Source organism: Pinus tabuliformis, chromosome 7 (assembly GCF_031772625.1).
Source record: "Pinus tabuliformis cultivar Carrire ecotype Pingquan chromosome 7, CPIR1, whole genome shotgun sequence".
Lineage (NCBI taxonomy): Eukaryota > Viridiplantae > Streptophyta > Pinopsida > Pinales > Pinaceae > Pinus > Pinus tabuliformis.
Window position 1 is genome coordinate 245,893,140 of NC_142293.1, and position 8,392 is coordinate 245,901,531.

Here is an 8,392-nt window from a genome sequence, read left to right on the forward strand (position 1 = left end):
TTGCTCACGGGGGAGCAGTCTTCCCGTGCTGTTTAGTAGGCTGGGCAGTCCCTTTGCTTGCAATGCTCCCATTTTGGCCTTGTACTCATCCACCTCAGCCTGAATTTCATAGCACTTCCTCTCCACAATTTGTACATAATTTCTGAGAGTAAGTACCTTTTTAACTGTAAGGACAGCCTCTGTTCTGTTAACAATATTGATGGCTGCCAATTCTTCCTTTGTTTGCCTGTTCAAAAAATCTATCAATCTATTGGCCAACTCCGGCCTGTTTCCCAGCACTATTCTGGCCCTTTGAATCTCTGTCTGTGCTTGGCCAATTAAATCCATCTGCTCATGCATAGTCTTAATTGACTTCCATTGCTTGGTGATGGATTGGTCAATGCGGGCCCACAAAATTCTTTTGATTTCTGCCATAGCAGTCTCTAGTTTGAGCTCCTTTTCCAAAATCTTTATTTTCTCTTTCAAGGCCTTTATTTCTCTGCCTTGTTCTGCCACAGTCATTTTTGATTTGTCATATTTGGCATCTAGTTCTGCCAACTTTTCCTTGGCCTGCTTTATCTCATTGGCTTGGAGCTCCATTTCTTTAATAGCCTTGCTCAATTCTTCCATGCTTGTACTGGATTCTGGAGCTGTTGTTGTTGCTGCTTCTGTTGTGGCTGTGGTTGTGACAGGGGCTACTGCTGCCTCTGTTGTTGTTGCAGTGGTTGAAGTTGTTGGAGGAGCTTGGGATGTAGATTCTCCCTACTTATCTTGTAATGCCCCTTCAAGTTCCTTCTCCAAATCGAGGACCTTTTGGTTAAGCTGCATTATAAGGTCCAGTTGCTCATCGGCTTCCTTTTCCTTCTGTAACTCTGCTGTTTGAGGGTGCTCGGTGGGCAACAGCTTTAACCTATTTTTCAGTGCATTGAGGTCATCTTCTTTTTTCTTGAGGAGGGCCCTTACGCCCTTTGGATCCTTAGGATCATGTCCTAAGTCAATGATGATGTCCTCCAGCGATTTTATTCTGTTGTCCTTGGCCATGGAGGACATTCTCTCAAAATCCAACTGAATGTTGGTATTTTTCAGTGATTCTTTTAACTCATGGGCCATGGTTGCCCTGTCCACCAAGGTGGCATAGACCATTTCTCCAGTTTGCTTGTGGAGTTCTATTTGGTCCATGGGATGGATGTCCTTGGCCATGACCTCCACCCTAGTCCTCACAAAATCTGCAGCTGATTTTGGCTGCGGCACTTTAGGCTTGAAATGACTGAGGATCATTTTCTCCTCTTGCAGGTCATAAACAGACATCAATCTTTCTTGTTGGGCAGGTGTTGCATTCAGAAACTGTTTATAGACTTCCACCCTCAGCAAGTCATTTTGTGCCTTTATTTGCTTGAAAGAAGCCTTAGTGCTTTTGGGCTTCTTGCTCTGCTGAGTGGAGGATGACACCTCCAAGCCAAGCTGCACTCCCTGCTCTTTCTGTAAGGAACTCGTACCTGTTTGCTGGCTGCCTTCCCCATCTTTCCTTGAGCTGTCAAGGATTTCTTCACTGATTACTTCTATCTCAGGGGAGTCAGCCCTTTGCCTTTTGGTCTCCGGCTGCTGGGAGGATCCACTTGCAGGAGTGGACTCTTCTCTTTCTCTCTTCTTACCCCTCTCCTCATGTGCTGGAGTTTGCATGATTGGGGCTGCTGGTGGCTCGGTTTGTGGAGGAGGGGTATGCTCTTGTTGCTGCTCACTAGAAGGGGCAGGCTGTTCTTTTGGTGCTTCCTCTTCAGCACCCATTATTCCTTTACCTTTACCTGCATCTGGGGTTGCTGTAGAAGGTGCCTGTTTGGTTGGTGCACCTGTTGAGGCCGAGGTCCCTTCTCCTACTGGGTGCGGTCGCTTGAACGGTACCTGCTGCACAGAATCTAGGTCAAGAGTCTTTTCCAAATCCTTGACATTCTTTTGCATCAACTCTTCTTCAGTTAATTTTTCAATTAAAGTGTCTTGCAGCCATTCTTGCTGATTGGCATACTTTTCAATATGTGGGTACTTGCAATGCTCATAGCCTAACAGCCTGTACTTAACTCTTCTAGCAGTGATGAAGCCTTCAGGGTCATAGGGGACCCACCGGAAGCTTTTTGAGAGCATGTACTTATCTTTAAGGATTAGCTCAGCATCTTGCCATCCCTCTTTTTTGTTCATGATGAAGGGGCCCAGATGGTGCTTGAACTTGAGATGGGCTTTCTTTTTGGAACTGTGAAAGTGAGTGAGGTCAGAGTGAATTAGCTGCCTATAATATTCCAAGGCAAATAGCCTCATGGGCACATATTTTGGGAGCCTGTATGGACAGAGCTCACAGCCATAGACTCTGATGACTGTATGATCCTCATATAGGTACCAATCACCTATTTTGTAATTCTTGGAGAGCTGCAGGACCTTCTGTATTTCAAATGATATTCTGGGAGGAGGGGACCTCATTAATAAACAAGAGACTGGATAAACAAACTGATCAATGAATTCACAATATGAATATGGTGACCTTTGCACTTGATGATAGACAGGTGTCCAGAAGATAACAGATCTTCTTTCCCCTTTAGAGTCTAGCTTTTTGATGTAGCATGGAAAAGCCTCGGACTGATAGTACATGAAAAGGTGGTAGATATAAGATGAATACTTGAAGATGCCCTCTCTATCTACTTTGCACAGCTGGTCATGAATCTTGTTAGCTATGAATTTGGCAAAATTATATTTGCAGGTAGGGGGTTGGCCTGGGCTATAAGCAGCTAAAAATACCAGCATTGTTTCATCCACATGCTCACTGGTTCTGTATCCCAGCACATAAGCAATCATGTCCATCAGAAGTCTGCCTACATCAGTAAAATAGACATCCAAGTAGGGAGGTGGCCCTGTGGGCTGGTGGTCAGGCCTCATAAATGTCTTGATGATTTTCTGAATGTCCTCACTGGACATCTTGGCGCCAGTGTCCAGCAGATAGTTCATGGAGAAAGGGAACAGCAGCTCAGTTTGATTGAAGTTGAGCATTTGGTTGATGGACTCAGCATTAATATGAAAGAGGATGCTCCCAGATGGAGACTTAACAGCTCTGTGATGCACATCATAATTTTCAGCACATAGGCGAATAATCTTTGGAAAAATATTGACAGAGGGGAGGCAGTAGTATGGCAGATTTGACTCCCATATGCCATATGTATCCTTGCCATTCAAGTAGTCATCTCTCAATTCCCTGAAGGTCTGCAAATGGTCCCTGTTACCCACAAAGTCTTGGATGAGATAATCCCTGTCAGCAAGAGGCAAGGACTCCAGGTCTTTATTTGGTGCATTTATGGGAGCAATACTGAGGGCTGTGGGTGCAGGAGCAGCCATTATGTAGTCTGAATTGAACAAGGCAAGTGTAATAACTTGCAAGGTTCCTGAAAGCTCAAATGACAGATTGAATGCAGGTAGTGCTAGAAGTTTTCCTCAAGTGGAATAGGCAGGCTATGAAGGACTGTCTCTGCTTTGCTTGGTTAAATTCACAGGGATTGTGAATTGATGAAGATGAATTGCAGAGGGTATGAAGGATTCAAATTGGTGAAATGCAGCTTTGGGCATGCACCCGGCAAAAGGGAACAATGCCGGGCAGCTCAAGGATAAATTTGTAACTTTAGCCCGTGAATTTATCGTTTCAATATCAAATTTATGGAGCTGGGGCAATGTGGGTTGATTTAGTTCCAATTTAAGTAATAGACAGCTTCAATTTGGGATTTTGACAGGTGCCTAATGGAGAATTTGCAGAGAAATGGTATGCATAGGGGCAAAACAAGGGAATTGTGGTGAATACCTGGATAAACAGCACGGAAAGCCTTCGGGTCGAACAGGGGTGCTCGATGCAGCTGAATTGACGAGTTGTGGCGGCTCCAACTTTGAATTTGGTGTTTCGGAAGCAATTTCGTGGCGAAAAGGCTTACAACGGCTCGGTCACTTTCACTCAAAATGACATAGAACGGCCAAAAACAGGCTTTTTAACGACAAATTTGGACAAAAAGGGACATTGGCGCTTTTACGCCGATGACGTCAGCATGACGTCATGGCGGGCCCGAGGTACGGAGGGTGACGTGGACATTGAGCTAGAGGCCAGCGTGGCTGGACACGGTGGCGAGCGGAGAGCGGTGGCAGGGCTGCGTGGAGGGCCACGAGGCGCGAGGGCGGGCGGAGGCGGCACGACGTCATGATGACGTGCGGGTGACATAGCAGGGAGGTGGTATCGGGGAGGTGGTAAGCGGTCTCCCCGCACCACCTTTGGGCGAAGGCGGTATCGGGGAGGGGGGCTCCGAACAACCCCGCCGATCGCCACGCGTCCCATGTACGGGTACCAATACCGCCATCTCCCCGGACGTTAAAGGGAGACGGGTTGAGGTCTGAAAATGCCCGCCCACCGTTGGATCGGGGGCGGCGGATGATGGACGGCTGGCGGGCGCCCCGACCGGTCGTGCATGTTGGGGGGGACCCGCCCGCGGATTAAAATATTCAGTTTAATATTTGGGGTGCTTGACTTTGGGTTTTGGGGTTTTTGTGGGTTTTAGAATTCATCTGTCGGGGGGAACAAAGGGTTAGAATTAGGTTTGAGCAGAGGGAAAGGGGGCTTTATGAAATTTTTTAGGAAAAAAGGGGAAATGAGGGATAAGTGTAGGTTATTACTCTGACCAGAGGTTAGAGCAATCCCAAAGCAGGGTTAACCATAGTCCCTGGTGGACTAATGTCTCCCTTAGACAAACTTATTTAGCTATAGTGCTAAAGGGGGGATATTTATACATTGCTTGGGGTTTTATACACCATGGTGTTATAATAGTAGGGGAAAGGGGAACATAGGGGATTTAATGTAAATACAGTTAGTAGTTAGTACTGGGGGGGAATGAGAATGGGAAGTGGTAGTTACTAAGCTTTTCAGGAATCAAACTTAGTTAGGAAGTAGATCAAAATGAAAAGAATTTTTACACAAGAAATGTGGCTTCTTTTCAAAATAAAGAAGTCATTTATGACATAAAATTTGTACAAATGAAGAGTGTAGGGAGGACTGATCAGGCAGATCCTGCAGTGCTCATGGGAGGTTAGTAAGAAACTTTGAAGGGAATGAGGGAAGTTAGTGATGATTTGGCACTTTGCCATATAGGCCGTTGCTATTGCCTTTCCTACTGATGGCCACTTTGATTTGCTCCAAGTGATGTGCTTGGATTTTGCTTTCTGCAACCTTCAACTGCCTACCCTGCCTATTATGCCTAACATTTTTTCTTCATTTTGTATGGGTGCACTTAGCCTTGCAAATCCTGATAATTGTCTTTTTATTTCTGCTGCCCTCCTATCTAAGTCTACCCTTATGACTTCCAAGGGCCTAGATTAAGTAGTTGGGCTCCTTTCTTTCTCTATCCACCTAGTCATCTGTCAAGCTTGAACTGTTTGAACAGGTACTTCCTCTCTAATCTACAACATGCAATTTAAAACATGGTGAGGCCCAGCTTGAGCTGTTGGGCCACCCATCAAGGTAGTAATGGCAATTTGAACTAGCCACTTTCATGGTCTTTGTTTGGGGTTCATTTCTTTTACTTTTTCTCTGACCAATTCATTTTCTTGCCCTTTGATTTTTCTTTTAAGGCATACCCTCTTTACATTTTTTAACATGTCTGCTCTCTTCACAAAAATGGAACCTTAGTGGCATGGAAGGTGAGCATTTTTGGCACTTCCACTGTCAATCATGAGAGATGAGAACCTATTGGTATAGGAGGCTAACAAAATGACGGTTAAGGGGAGCGGGTAAGTAACAAAAATTGAGCAGGCCTACAAGTCCGTGCCTGAGCTGAATGTTCCAGAGGATGCATAGGCCTGAGCCAAAGTGAGGAAATTGGCTACTGCAGTACGTGCTTCAAAGGATAAAATCAATAAGGTGACTTTCAATTTTCAGATGCAAATAGCTAAGCTACAGTTGAAGTTGCAACCAACCACACCACCAGAAGTTCGGGAACAAAGAGTCTATGAGTCTATGAGTCAACTAGATGTTGCAGTTTAGGGTTGCGACCCTCTCTTCACTCAGGCAATGGGCCTATGGGATACATTGAAGGAGGATCCTATGCTACAACAATTGAACACAAAAATCAGGGAAGCGCAGCAACAATATGATGAGATCAGTATGACGGTGCAGACATTGACACCAGTCCATCGCTTCAAGTGTCTGCAGGAAGGCAAGGCAATGTTGATACACATCCAGGAGTTGTAGAAGGAGCAGTCTTTGCTAAGAGACTGGCTTCAGTATTGGATAGAGGAATCCAATTAACTTTCACAAAACATTCATGAGAAGTTGAAGGCCATGTAGTAGACCTAGAGAACTACACAACTTGCAGTAGAGGGCCAACCACAGAGAAACTAGCCTAGGAGTTACAACAAGCAGCAAAACAGAGTACCGCGGAGCTTCAAACATTGACCAAGGCATTCAGCAATCTCTGCCATAAATTGGAACAACTAGTCAAGTGACGCGAGGGCGAGTCACGATCTTTGTGTTGGGGGCTTGTTGGGATGGGGTCCCCAGGGGTAGAATTGAATTAACTTAGTCATTTTTTGTAAAGAATTTTGTAAAAGATGTAAAGTCTCCATGAAATGTGGATGCAGAGAGTGCAAATAGATAGGAGTCAAAGGGGTCTTAGCCCCTTGTTTTGGTCAGTTTTGAAGACTTACCCATGAGTCGGGGGCCATGGTATTGTATTAGAAAAGCTATAAATAGTTGAGTCTTAGTGAGTCTTAGGGATAACATTTGATAGAGAATTGGGTACATTGAAGAGTTTAGTTTTCTTGGGCAAGTGTTAGGGAAGGAAGGCTCTGCTTCCTGTGCTTAGGTAGAGAAGGGAAGGCTCCTATTGCTAAGTGTGCAAAAGGCCTAGGTAGAGTCTGCAACTGAGTGCGTGGACCCCTGCAGCTGTGTGCACAGGGTAGAAGAGTCTGTAATTGGTGAATTGAAGATCAATAAAGACAGCTTTTTGAAGAATTACTGAGTATTTCCATTGAATCTGTTTATGTTATATGTTGTCGATTAATGATATGTTTTCTGAATTATTGAATGAATGCTATGCGAATTCACTGAATATGTCTTAATAATATATGAAATGAATGGTTATCCACTTCCGCGAAGTTAGAAGATATTTCTCTTATGTTTTCTGATGAATCAAGTAGATCGATGTGGAACCCAATCGAGGGGCACTTTCTGATGCACTAAAGTAGGTAAATTGACCGTTTATGGTCCGCCAAGGATTGATCTTAGACCTTTGCAAAGGTCTAGAGGCAGCTTTAACCTAGTTACAGTAAAGAGCCCTAGAAGTCTATCGATCTGTGAAGAAGTAGATACGAGGCACTGGAAGACATCACACTAGTTTCTGGATGCAAAAACTTGGTTCTTGCATCCCCCAATACTGCTTCAGGTGAGATTGCAGCTTGTGCTATGTAGGTTGTTGCCTAAAGGGCCCATAGTGTAGGGTTTTGTTGGTTGTCACAACTAACTCCGAACCTGGGTCAGGACCCCCTAAGCCAACAACATATCCACTTTACTCCATCTTGTTTTCTTTCCCATTCCTATCTTGCAATCCCTCCCTCCTTCCCTCCATCCCTCTCTCTCTCTTTCTCTCATCTTCCATCCCTCCTCTCTCTCCCCCCTACCCTCTCTCTCTCTCTCTCTCTCATCTTCCATCCCTCCTCTCTCTCCCCCCTACCCTCTCTCTCTCTCTCTGCCACTCCCTCTCTCTCTATGTCCCTGTCTGCCCCACTTTTCCCTTTCCCCCACTCTCCCTCTCTCTCCCTTCCCCTATCCATCTCATATTTCCCTCTTCACCTCTCTCTCTTCCTACCTCTCACTCTCCCCCTCTCACTCCCCCTTTTAACCCTTCCTTACATCCCCCCTTCTCCCTCCAACGCCACCTTCTCTCTCTCTCTCTTATACTCCCCCACCTTCCCTCCTTCTTTTTCTCTCCCTTTTAGCCCACTCCCTCTCTCCCCTTTCCCCTTTTCCTCTTCTCTCTCCCCCTCTTCCATCCCCTCTATCTCTCTCTCTTCCCCTTCCCCCCATCTCTCTTAGCCTATCTCTCTCTCTTCCCCTTCCCCCCTCTCTCTTAGCCTATCTCTCTCCCACCTCTACATCTCTCTTCCATGCACTCCTTATCCTCATCTCTCTCCCCCCTCTTCCTCTTACCTCTACACACTCTCCTCCATCACTCCTTTTTTTGTTTGTTTGTCTGTATGTGTGTGCATGCATGTGTGCATTATGTGTGCCCATATACCCCTCTCCTTCACTCCCTCTCTTTCTTTTTCCCATCTCGCTCCCCTCTTGATCCACCTTCCTCCCTCTTCGTTCCTATATTTTTTTATCCCTCCCTCAGTCTCTCCTTTATAA